General features: G+C 36.9%; 2 protein-coding genes and 1 pseudogene across 2 annotated transcripts in view; 2 read left to right on the top strand and 1 right to left on the bottom strand.

The window, feature by feature from the left end:
* ARHGEF33 (Rho guanine nucleotide exchange factor 33) overlaps positions 1-8,929 on the bottom strand; it is a 56,672-nt gene extending 47,743 nt beyond the window's left edge. The window contains exon 1 of the mRNA XM_016162304.2: positions 8,791-8,929. The gene's annotated coding sequence lies outside the window, so the exon portion shown is untranslated. The remainder of the gene's footprint in view (positions 1-8,790) is intronic.
* DHX57 (DExH-box helicase 57) overlaps positions 4,902-13,637 on the top strand; it is a 66,036-nt gene continuing 57,300 nt past the window's right edge. Inside the window, exons 1-2 of the mRNA XM_016162223.2 lie at positions 4,902-5,010; positions 6,787-6,887. The gene's annotated coding sequence lies outside the window, so the exon portion shown is untranslated. The remainder of the gene's footprint in view (positions 5,011-6,786; positions 6,888-13,637) is intronic.
* On the top strand, positions 7,758-7,875 carry LOC118606043 (annotated as a pseudogene).

The raw sequence follows: 13,637 nt of genomic DNA, 5'->3' as shown, positions 1-13,637 counted from the left end.
CCTAGGCATGACCCTGATTTGCAGAGAGGGTATATTAACATAGTAAAACCTTAACTAGTCCTCAGGAAGTATTCCAACCACTAGAGCAGAGGCAGTTGCAGAACCCACAAGATCAGAATCACAAGGCTGAGTTAGTAGCACCTTGTGAAATAGATCATCAGTCACTGAAGCCTTTTTTAGGTAAGAGGGGAAACCAGGTTACCGCTGTCTCTCCTGGGAGTATTTTTTCATAGTTCAGATAAAATGACATCCATTTAAGTGGCAATTTGGATCTGCCTTTGGCACTTTCAGAACCACCAGAAAGGAGAATAAAGTCCAGCCTTCAGAATGATCGTAATTTCTCACTACCTCCCACTGACCAGAGACTCCAGGAGGAATCAGACAAACCCTGCAAATCTCTAACCTCAGTTCAAAGAATAGTCTACTGCTCATGCTAGGGTCAGCAGTGTCCTCTTGCCAGTAAAACTATATAGCATCTTCCTATAGGACTAGTCTCCTTAAAGGCCACGTGCATTTGTACCTGAGGATCCCAGTCCCTGTCACCTAGCATTAAAATCCTCTGCCCTCTGCAAAGTCCTGCTCAACCTTCAAAGGGCAGTTCACATCTCATACTCTTCGTAAGCCTGCCTTGGCCATTCTCCTCAACTGTCACATATCCTCACTAAGGGCGCTTATAACTCATAACCAGTTATTATTGAGTCCAACAGCACAGTAACCTAATAGTCAACATTTTTATATAGTCAACATTGATCAATGAAAAATGTAAATTTCTCATTAGTTTATTATTTCTTTTATAATTTCAACCTATTTCATACATGCGCTTTCTAGAGCTGAGGCATACTGAACCCAAACCATGAGTAATTTCTTAGCACATCTGGTAAGTTTGGTACAAGGAGAAACAGTCTATGAAGACACCAGAACATATTGGGGCTGCTTTTGCTAAGAAGCTATATTCTGATTCCTATATCTCTTGTTGCACTATTTCAATTTCCTTTTTGTAACAAGTTGGGACAAGAACAAATAAATAAAATATAGAAAAGAAGTACTCCATCCTCCTGCCTCCAAACTAAGTTACATATTTCTCCCATCCCAGATAATTGGATAGCAGTCCTGTCCTACAGAACCTTTAAAAGCATGTATGGAATGACACTGAACAACCTCACTGGAAATCTATTCCAGGCTGCTTAAGCACACTACAAGGAAATCGTTCTGTGCAGATTATGCCCATTTCATCTTGTTTTGATGACACCGGAAAACAGTTCCTTTACCTGAAGACGAGTTGCTCTAACTGGGCACACACATGCTGCCCCATATCATTTCCTGTCCTCAGTGCTGTGTATTTAGAGCTCTTCATAGGCCATCAATTTTGCTCTCTGATAATGCAGTCTGTGAACATTTTCATCAGGCTTCCCACTATAGGACTAGGTAAAAATGTTTTCCAGACAAGTAGGAAGGTAGTGGACTGGCAGGTGGGGGAATGAGAACAATACTGGACTGAGAAGTCCTACGCTGACTTCTCACTCACTGTGGGGCTGTGGGAAAGCCAGGCACCCTCTCTGGGCCTCTGTTTTCTCATCTCTAGTATGAGGAGGCTCTCAACATCTTTGCAGCCCTAAAATGCTGAGGCTAAAATCTAACAAGGTATCTTCAAGTATTACTAAGTGACACATGACTGAGCAACCAATGACCTCCCTTCTCAAGTTCTCCAGTCCCCAGAGCCTTCCATTACTGTCCTTTTGTTCAATCTAAAACAAACAACAACAACAAAACAAACAAATAAAAAAATACACTATACCCCAAACTTAAATTATGCAAAGTAGTTCACAGTTCCCTAATCCCTTGTTCTTCCCCTGTGCAATTTTAGCTGCTTCTTAGTATTCATCTTTATTTTGGGGTAGGGAAACAAAACTGGTTGTTCTGATTTTGTTCCTACTAAATGCATATCCCTAGTAACACTTATATTTCTTTCCAATAAATATTTTCACTTGGCTATTCCATGGTCCCCTCAAACTCAACCTGTTTAAATCACATCAGGGATCTTTAGCCTACCCAGGCAGCCCTTTCAGATTCCCCTAGCTCTGTCACTAGTACCATTGTTGACATGGGCTCAAGACCTCTGAATGATCCTCCTCTCATCCTACAATCCACCAGCCTTCTGAGTCTTGCCTTATAAAATTTCTTAAATGTCCTCCTTCCTTTTTCATTGTCATCTCTTTGGTTCAACCCTGACTGCTTTGAGCCTAAAAAGCTGTAAAAGCATCCTAACTAGTTTATCAACCCTCTATACTGCTACTAGATAATTTTCTTTTAAATATTACTTTGACCATCTCTTGCTCCTGCTCAAAAACTTGAGTAGCTCTCTTCTTAATAAAATATAATAAAAACCTCAAGGTCTTCCACAGTGTCCCTGGCCTTCCTCTCCAATCTTATTTCCTGTAAGTACAAGATTCTCTAGCCTCCTGAGTCTTAGTCACCATTTGCATTCCTTCCTTGTCTCTCCCTTTCCCTGTCACCTGGTCTTCCCTTCTCACTCTAGTCTAATTGTCAAATCCCTGCTCATTCTCCAAAGTCTAATTCAAGCCTGTTCCTCTCTGGAACTGTCCCCCTTTAGCCCAATAGGAAATTATCCCTCCTTTCTTGGAATATCTGTAGAATTCAATTGGAACCAAAACTACGTTTTTGAACTGTTACTTATCTTACATAAGTAATTTCATTTTCTAAATAGATTATAAACTTCTTGAGAAAAGAGGCTATTTTTCCCATGTCTTAGTAATTCTGATGTTTATTCTATATTCTCACATAGGGTAGAAGCTCAATAAAAGTTACTCAACTGAGACAATAAACATGCCAAACACTGTCATTAGTAACTATTTAGCACATAATCCTCCTCTAATTATTAAGTGTTGATTAATTGTTAATAACTAATTAAGTGTCCTTTCACCTAAAAAGCTGGTAATCAATAGTCATGGATGTAGAAACTAAGGGAGGAAGAATTTGGCCACAGGAAATCCAGGCTAAGAATGTGAAACAAGGTTTAGTGCTCTATCTCAGCCCTAAAGGGCACTTTCAGAGTCTCAGGGTTACAGAATAGGATGCCCCGCAGTAGTTTACTCCTTGTTATATATATTAGATTCTTATGTTTTGAATTAAGGGGGAAATTCAGTCCTTTTCTTTCTTCACTCACTTTGTAATACACCGTAGAAATCTCACTCATTGCCCACTTTTTTCCTTTTAACCCCCAGAGGATCTGCTTTCGGTCTGTAGCATCTGTCATTCATCTGCTTGGGACTCCATACTCCTGGCCTGTTCTTGGTCTCCAAAACAAGCTATGTGTCAGGCAGTGAATGAGCTAGTAGATGCAAGATGAATCTAGAAAAAGAAAACAAAAACAAAATCCACCCCTTGGAAAGCAGTATTTCCAGCCTGAGTCTTTAACTCCTTCTCACACATTCTTTAATTTGGGTTCTTCCTCTAGCCTGTCGTTTATGAAGCTGAAGAAAGAAATGCTGTAAATCTGGATGCAAAGTTCAAATGTTAAACAAATCCCTACTTCTTTAAATTCTGTAAATTCAGTTGTAACTTTTTAAAGTTACTGCTAGTAGCCATAATGCCCATTGGGGAAAATTAAATTAAGAAGTAGATTCATTAAATGTCAGAATGTCCAGAATCTTAGAAGTGAGAAAAGCTCCTTTGCAAAAATCTTGGGACACAAAGAATGTGAAGGGGAAAAGATAGGTTGAAATTCAAGCTGTAGGCACTTCCACCAGGCCCATTTCGTTCCTATCTCTTGACAACTTCAAGGTCTCAAATTTACAATATCAAACTATCATCTATTAAAGATAAAAAACAGTTGTAAGCCTTCTGGTCTCCACTTAAATATCACCTTATTAAAAAGGCCTTCCCTGACCATAAATATAAGAGCAGGACCCAGCCTCCACTGCCTGCCTTTTTAAAAAATTACTTTATTTTTCTCCACAGTATTTACCAATAAAGGGCAATGCTATCTGCTTATTGTTCATCTTCATTGCCCATTCTGGACTACCACCTCCATTTCCTGAGGGCTTGGACACTTTTATTCAGCCTGTGCTCCCCTAGGTCTAAATCAAGGTAGCACAGAACAGGTTCCAAATAAATAAGTGTTGAATAAATTAATGAACCAATATTATAGTTTTTTATCATAGTTTGGAAAGACCAAACCAAATTAAACCACACCCACCAGAACTACTTCCAGTATAAATTAAAGAGTCAACATTTAGTGGTAAAGAAAATCAGAATTGAAAGGTTACATGGAGATCAGCCAGCCAAATCTTGTCACTTCACGAATAAGGAAAATGAGGTCAAGAGGTTAAGCGACTAAGTTATAAGCTCCTGTTTTGATGGAAATAATAAAATGGCTCACTACCAAGTCCCAATTTCCTGTGCAAGTATAGTAATTATGAAATTTGATAACACCATTTTAACCTCAGTGAGATGGGCCTCATAAATAAGTAGAATAAAATGGCTGTCAGGTCAGACCTCTGGCCCACGGATATCAGTCTCACTGCCTGTCATCAACACTATGACTTATTCCTTTGGATCTTAAGAGATTTTGTTAAATACACCTCACCTCGTGGTCAGCTAACACTTTACCTAGTTGAGAGCAACACTGAGAGCCAAGCTTGGTGCCAATAGAGGATGGGGACGGAGAATCTGAGCTTTGAAGTATGGAAGATCTGGATTCACATCCCACCTCCATAATTTAAACTGTTAGTTTATCTTGAAAAAACAACTTAACTTCTCTAAGAGTCTGATCAGCTCAGTATATGGTGTGATTGTTAGTCTCTGGAAGTGATTGTTACTATCCATTGCAATTTTGCCTAGGACAAAGCTGGAAGCCCTAGCCTAAGACCAGAAGAGATAAAAGAAAAAGCAAACTTTGGACTCCAACCCTCCAAGGGGTCTAGATTCAAAGATCTTCAAGCATAGGAACCATTTGTTCAGTTTCTGTGGCCTGAAGTGCCTTACTCAGAGGTGAGTACCGTGTGGGAACAAGTTACCACTACAGGAGCCAGAATCAAGAACTCACATCCACACCAGAGGCCCCAGCCCAGCTGTGAGGCTTGAAAATGGGGTTAGAGCTGGTGTAAGGAGGTGCACATGCACCAATCTATCGGTGGTACTAAAAGAGCCCTGTTGAGAGTGAGATAATTGTATTTATCAGGACTATATTATCAAAACATTTATTTGAATGAGTACCAAATTTTTAGCCTGCCTCAAGTCTCTTGATCCAGCTCTGCCTGTGGGACCTTAATTTTATATCTCAGAAGCCCCTTCACACTAACTGCAGCTCACCAGCTCTGCAAACTGGTACCTCACTGTATTCTCTGGGGCCACTCTTCTGAACCTTGGAGAGGCTGCCTAGGAGGGACTCCCAGTGTGTCCCTATAGCCAGTTAGACATTAGTTGATGTGATTTTGCTACTTGTAACAGCTAATGACTGGGCTACTTGAACTTATTTGATGTTTCTCTATTTTATAGTATTTTAATTAAAACTCTATAGTAGTTAATATGTATGATATAGATGTGTGCATGATCACAGTTCATGCACTTCATCAAACACTCCTCTGCATTTGTTCCTCCCATCCTGTATGCCTCAGATATCTTTATCTAATGAAGTATTTTTCATCCTTCAAGGTTCAAGTCAACCACCTTCTCCATGAAGCCTGCCTTGATTCTCCAAGTCATCATTAGTTAATCCCTTCTCTACTGCATTCTTGTACCACCTGCTAGAAATTACAGGCATGAAAACTTTGAGACTCTTTAGCGGCGGGCCCACAACATAAGTTGAATTTAATTAAATTCCAAAGGATGTTTATGATTAGTGATTTCTTTCCATAAAGAAAACAATAGAGGGAGATTGGTGAAAGGGTACAGACTTTCAGTTATAAGAGAAATAAGGTCTGAGGATCTACTAGATAACATGGTGGCCATAGTTGATAAGACTGTATTACATAATTAAAATTTGTTAAGAGAGTAGAACTCAAATGTTCTCACCAAAAAAATAAATAAATAAGTGAGGCGATCAATGTGTTAGTTAATTCAATGTTAGGGGAGCAGAATCCTTTCACAGTATATATCAAATCATCACATTACATACTTTAAATATCTTACAATTTCATATGTCAGTTATACCTCAGTAAAGCTGGGAAAAAAAGAAAACAGCACAAAACTTTATTTATTCATATTAACAGCAAAGAAACACATCTTTTAAATTAATGAGCTAGAAAAGGCAAACAGAAGATCAGTGCTATTTCAGCTAAATTGTAAATTTTGTTTTAACAGAAGTTCATTATCTAAACATGTAGACTGAAAAATATTTTGGAGCACTACCCTTTGGCAAAGACTAAATTCTTCTTTATATTAAAAAAAAGTTATAATACAGCATACATACAAAATTGCATATACATGTACAAGTTTAGTCTTCAAAGCCTTTATAGCATCTAATAAGTAAAATTTTATATGAAAAATATTATCAAGTAAAATATCCTTCAGACTTTGTAGTTTCACCTCAATTATGAAGCTGCTGCCAAGAAGTAGGTAAGACTAATATTGGTGTATTAGATTTATTAGGTTAAGTACAGCCAAATAGAAATGAACTAGCTATGGCATTATTTGTAAGCCTTACTTTAAACTACATTACTTTAAAACCTAAATTGCAAAAAATACTTATAAAAGCAACACAAGCTCAGTGTAGAAACATTGAGATCCTGACCCATTTTACCCTCTTTCTCTTTCTACTCTTTGCAGGTGGAAGAGTCACTGGGAAGTCAAAGGGTCCGTGAGTAGCTACTGGAGGACAGCAGAGGGCACGGGGCTGTGACAGACCAGGAGTGAATGATGGAGACACCGTGAGTGACTGGCACTAGCTTGATTGTTCATGCGGCATTGCTTGAGGCAGCAGATGTACTGCCAGAATTTTGAGTTTTATCTCACAAAGACAGTTTCAGAGCTTTATTCTCTCAATCTCTTTTGTAAAAGCAATGACCTTCCAATGAATTACATCTGATTTTTAGCAACATATCTTTTTAATAGCATATTATTTTGTCAGTGATTTCCCCAACAAATCTGAATTAAATAGCCTTGTCTCCTTTTTATATCGTATTCTGTTATCCAAATTATTATTTCCATGATCACTTATTTAGTTACCCATTAATTATTGACTTCTCACCTACTTAAGAAAATCTTGATCAAAATCCTTCAGTGACTCCTAAAGTCCAAACATCCTAACACAAAAGACCTCTGTCTTCATGATCCGGCCTCGGTCAAGCTCTGCAAACTCATCTTCAGTCACTCTCATACAAAACCTGGGCTCCTCTCACAAAGACGGTCTTGTGGTTCCCTGTCCTTTCTAGCCTCTGGGCTTTGTAAATGTTGTTCCTCAGTGGGCAGTCTTCTCTTAACCTGGGCTAGCTATCAAACTCCTTATGCCCTTCAAGATTCTGTGCAAGTATCACTCTTCCCTGTCTTTCTTGACATGTCTTGATAGAATTAGGTCCTTGCTTTTCTGTGCTGCCATAGTATTTTGTCCACACTTTTATTATATTATTTATGTTAAATTATTAATTTAAAAATCTTCTACAAGAGCAGGAGTCCATATGCTCTCAGGGTATCCATAGGCAAAATTTTATGTAGGTTTATGTCCTTCTGGGAAGAAGGTTCAGAGCTCACATCAGATTCCCAAAGGAGTCCATATATATACTCTCTCAAAACCAAATTAAGTCTATGGCCATGCCACCCTGAACATGCCCGATCTCATCTGATCTCAGAAGCTAAGCAGGGTCGGGCCTGGTTAGTATTTGATGGGATTCCACCTAGGAAGACCAGGTGTTGTGGGCATAAAAAAATAAAAACTTTAAGAACCACTGCACTCCAGATTATGAGTCCCTAGGAAACAGAGTGAATTCTATTCTTCTGTGAGTCTCTACAGTTGGATGCCTAATGTTAGTTGAATGAGCATCTCAGTTAATATTCAGATGTTTATACTATTCAATATCTAGTAAATCCAATGTCCTCTGTTCATTAATGTTTTTAAGTAGACAGGAATGATACAATAAAAAGTACATTAAACAAAAGGAAAAATATGGAAGGATTTATGCTAAACTACTAATAGTGGATATGCTTAGAAAGAGAGATGAGGGGGGGGATGGGCTTGTTTGTTTGTTTTACAATGTACACTTTTAGTTATGAAACTTAAAAATAATGTTTTAAACTATAGGACTTTTTTTCTTAAGTATATCTAGCTTCAGATCCCAGCTCTGTTACTTATTTACTCTTGTAATTCTGGGGACCTTATTTAACCTTTATAAACCTACATTTCCTCGACTGCAAAATGAGAACAATACTTCCCTAGCCCACATAGCTATTACATCACAAAACCTAGCATAAAGTAAGGACTCAGTAAATATTAGTTGAATATAAATGTTGTTTTCTTAAGGTTGTTTTTTTTTTGCAATCTCTAAAGACATCCAAAATAGAAATCAATTAAAACATAGTTGATCATTGTTTCAGTACTGGGTATGCATTCATATATGCTCTACAACTCTGATATCACATGTCTAGTTTATAAAGTAGCTGTTAGTCCTGACTGCTAATTAATAACAATTCCATAACAGAAAAGGCTGCAAAATTCTTCGAAGTAATTTATAATACTTGCACTTCAAGAGTAAACTACAAGTACTGATTTAAACTAAGTAGGAGTGCAGTGGTTTAAACTAAACCTTCAGTTTATGTGTTCTTTGCAGTCTCACTCACCTCATGGCCTGTCTCCGCCAGTAGACATCACACCATGTTTTAGGAAGTCTTCCTGATTTCTCTAGAGTTTCTATAAAAAAAAATTCCATTGATAATGACAGGTACCTTGTAATTTATACTATTCTTTTTTCCCCTATAATTTTATATCCCAAAAGTTTTATTATATATACTGTCATTGTTAAAAATTTCTAATTAAAAATACACAAAGTAAAAAGTAAAAGTTCTTGCTTCTCTAAGTTGTTTAATTTTTAAGTCACTTGGTGTTTTTATCTTTGGGACAACTAATAAAAAGAAATTTCTGTGTATTTAAAAATATAGCTGGCATACTCTGATGTGGCTTATGAGGCTTTGCTGAATCAGAAGAGGTCAAAGTAGTCCATTTTACCCTAAAATAAAAGCCACAAATCTAGAGATTTTCCTAAGTATCCCACATTAAATGAAATCACCTACTTCAAGTGACAAGTGAAATAGAATTGTAATAAGTTATTCTGTAGGGGCTAATTGAGGTGATCTACAGCCAAAATTAAGTACAAATCCATTCGGAAAATATTCTGTGATTTACCTGATTTTTGTGAGTAGTATGGCAAGTTCCAAGCCAGCTATATATGTTTTACTTATTTTTCATTATCTGAAGCCTCTTGGGCAGTTTGGCCAAGTCATTGAATCATTTTTCAAAATTTATATTTATTTGAATATATTTAGCTATCAATATATATTAGAACTCATGAGTTCACTCTGATATCTCGTCAGATTTCAACCCAACACTTCCAATTCCAATACAGCATTCTAGCTTTTCCTCTTTCCGTAATCTTGGCTTTGGTTTCTTGATGTGTATGATTGGCGTAGTAATAATTATGGTAACCTTACAGTGCAAATGTGAGGATTAAGGGAGATGATGGTGGGGGCGGGGCCACAGGTTAGGATGTGGGCAATAGGGGCAACCAGAGGCTTACTCAGTCACCTTTGTCATTTTGTCAAGACCCCTGTCCTTTATCCTAAGCAAATCTATGTTTATTCCTAGCTTGGCTTGCTCTTTGTTTTCTTCTTAACTTTACAGATAATTTTTCTTAAAAGATTTTTTTTTGTGCATAATGCTGTTCTTTGTCCTGAAGGAAATATAAGGCCTGATACTGGCTCTGCCTGTCACTGCTACCCAGTATCCAGTCTCCCTTTTTCCTTTAGTAACCCAGTTAAAAAAACTACGTTCTCTCTTTTTCACAGCTAGGTTCTCCCCATGAAATAGAAAGAGTATGAGTAATCTCTGGGAAGTCTCCTTAAAAGAGAGAACACATCTTTTTCTTCCCATTTCTTCTTTCTGCTGGTCAAACACCAGTGATACAGATGGAATCCTAGCACTTCCTTGGGCCATGGTGTAATATACTAAAGATGGCAGAAGAGCAAGATAGTAGGAACCTGGGCCCCTCACGCAACGACCTGCTCTGACAGCTCTGGATGGCCTTCCTTTGTTTTTTGGTTTCTTTTTTGTAATATAAGAGAGAAGTGAGCTTCTAGCTTATTTAAGCCACTATTATTTTGCTTTTTTCATCATATACAGATGAACCCAATCTTACTGATATGCAGGCCCTCAGGAAGTTGTCTAGAACCGAGAATCATTTTCAATTCTTGAAACTTTTCTCTCATTTCCTTTGAGCCTATGTGTGTTTTCTACTTATTAGCAACACATTGTTGACTCTTCAGAAGCCTCTAATGTGACACTCCTCCAGTCCTTGTTTTTACCCTTTCTCTATTGCAACACTCATATTTTGGATCTTATACATTCATTTGAGCTTTTCAGATAGGAATTTAAGCTCCCAGATAGTGGAAAATGGGTCCACTCTTTTGGGGAAGAAAAAAGGAAGTCTCCCTAAAATTAAGCTTTTAGCTTCCTTTGTGGATTATAGGAAATACAGTTCTTTTCAATTCAATAAGCATTTATTAAGCACATACCTTGTGTCAAGTACTGGGAAAAATACAAAGATGACACCGTTCTTCCTGAAAGGAACCTACAATCTAGTAGGAAAAATGAAACACTCAGATAACTAGAGCATATGTCAAATTGTGACAAATGCAGTAAGAAATTATAAAATCCTTAAAGCTTTCAGAGGAGAAAAGATGAGTTCCAGTTGTAAGAATTCGAAAAAGTTTCATGAGGAAGATAAGATTTGAGCTGGGTTTTGAACAATATGTAAAAATGGTAAAAAAAAAAAAAAAAAAAAAAAAAAGATCAGCAAGGAAGCAGAGGTAGAAAGCTACAAGGCGTAGGTAGATTTTGGGATCCTAGGGAGCAACAAGGGTAGAGTAGAGGTAAGGCTAGACAAGCAGATTGAGGACAGACACAGGGCCATGAATATCTTCTGGAGATCTTGCTCCGCAGTGGAGAGAGTAAGGAGTCACTGCAATTTTTTAAGCAAGGGAGTATCCAGATCACATCTTCAGTAAGAAGATGCCTCTTGTGGCAGTGTAGAGGAAAGAGCTGCCACAAAGAGGCCAGTGAGTAGACACCTTTAATGGTCCAAGAAAAGGTGATGATGACCTAAATTAGGGAAGTGACTATTAGGAAGGAAGGGAAGGCACAGATAGAAGCAACATTTCAAAGGTAATACATGAGTTACATGTGTGTCCCGGAAAAAGAGTGAAGAATATATCCATGAAAGAATTTTTTAAGCTATTCTATCCTTACTTGAACTGGGAAACTAAAAGGAGGCTGAATATGCTATAACGATGAACTGATTGGTTTTACAATTTTAGCAGAGGCTTAACTTTTATTTTCCCCAGATGTCAATTGGGAGTGCACTGAATAACTAACTGCTAGGAGATAAGGAAAGAGTATTGAAAAGTATCTCAGCAAAGAAATGCAACCATCTCTTTTTTCCCATTGTTCATCCTTTGCTCAGGTGTTATGGTAAATAGCAGATGTCAGGGTACCTTACACAGTAAGGTTATTCTGCTTCTCCCTGATTATCCCTTTACCCACCCTATGTACCATCTCTACCAACCCCACTCACCCACACTCTCCATAAGAAATCCAGTGAAAATTTAAGAGAGGGAGGAAGCTTTCTAGAGAGCATAAGAATTTTCCAATATTTGCCTCTTTGTTACTCAGTAAAACCATGCCAGCATATCCTTTTTATTTTTATTTTTGTTAGGGGCTACTAAAATCAAAGCTATTTGAGAATGCAGTGCCTTTATATGTCAAAAAAAGATTTTTTTTGAAATGGCTACTTTCTCTTCTCAGAAGATAAATTCTAGAGGTTTCCTCCAATAGACAAATTTGAACATCTGATCAGCTGCCACTTTCTCTTTTTATTTTTCTGATTATTTTAGGAAGACTTAAATGGATGTTAATACTAACCACTCTTTTTAAAGGTAGGGGCAAACAATAAAATAATCATGAACCTACCAATGAGAAGTGTGTCCTATATCATATTTAGCATTTATGGTTTAATTCATCTTATTTGGGGCACCGAAAACACCTTACAATAAAATAAAGAGGATATTTTTTCTTCCATGATTCCCAAAGTGATTTTTGGCACTCCTGAAAGCACAAATGATTAATCAAGTCACTGGGGACAAGCAGTAGTAATGTAATTGTCAACACTATAGATATTGGTGAAACTGCTTCACTCTCATATAAATCGTGTGTGTATGTGTGTATGTGTGTGTGTGTTGAAAGGTGGTCAGTGGGAGAAAAAGCATCTTCAACATTGTCCCTGAGAGGAAATTAGCAAAAAGTATTAACTTGAAGATTCTTATAGTTTATAAAAATCGAAAAACTAAGAAAAATATAATTCGGTATAAGTTATACTCCAATCAAAGGTTCTTAACCTGATTTCCACACATTGGAATTCAGACCATTTATAAATCTCCTGAAATTGAGTGCAAAATTTCGTATGATTTTACATGTTTTTGCAGAGAGCGTGGGCTGGTTTCCAAAGTTTCTTAAAGTGATCTTCGACCCCCTTAAAGGTTAAAATTTCTGCCATTAAAGAAAAAAGAAGGAAGGAGGGAGAAATTTGTACAAGGCACTCATCTGTGTTAATCTTTATATTCGTATCAAAAGTTAACAATAGTATGATAATCTTCCTTTCAAAAGCCTCTGAGGTTTCAACCTGGTTTAGATGCATTTTCAAAGCCCACGATATTAATAAAAATGTAGATTCATGTAAACTGGTATAAATGTGTCAAAACGACTTTTCTCTAGTATAAATTTTTTATCATTTATATTATATACTTCGGAAGTGCCTTCAATAAAATGGCTATGCCATTTGCAGCAATATAATTTGTATTGAAAGGAACTAATAAAAAAGACAAAAGGGTAATACAAATACATTTCTAGATTTTCATAATAATATTATTTCAGCACATAAAAATCTATATAATTCCAATACTAATTATAGTGGAATGCTATTCTCACTTAAGAATGGGAAGCTTTCAAGTGAAACCCAATTCTTCTCATCATGCTCCCAAAACCCTGGAAAGGGTTTAGAATTAAGATTCACTAATGTCACTGTGTAATTAATCAGCATACATTTTTCTGTGTAGAGGAGTAAACCCCTCTATCCTTTTTCTGTGTTACAAAAGGCACAAATCAACCTTCCTTTATTCCTAATATTTTTCATTCTTTATTCTTTATCCCAAAGAGGCATAAGCATGTTGGTTTTATCTGCTTCTAAAATCAAGAATCCTGTCATCTTTTCTTTAAGATTGCTCTTAAAATTTAACTCAAGATTTAATTAAATATATGTAAATGTACAAAACTCTTCAGTCCCAAACATTTCATTAGTTGAGAGTACCTGCAAAGGCAGATTATGACATAATTTAAAAACTAATCAAGAAAATGAATGTTT

Source organism: Rousettus aegyptiacus, unplaced genomic scaffold (genome assembly GCF_014176215.1).
Source record: "Rousettus aegyptiacus isolate mRouAeg1 unplaced genomic scaffold, mRouAeg1.p scaffold_m13_p_7, whole genome shotgun sequence".
Taxonomy (NCBI): Eukaryota; Metazoa; Chordata; class Mammalia; order Chiroptera; family Pteropodidae; genus Rousettus; species Rousettus aegyptiacus.
The sequence above is the reverse complement of the archived record's forward strand: the minus strand, read 5'-3'. Positions and strand labels throughout refer to the sequence as shown.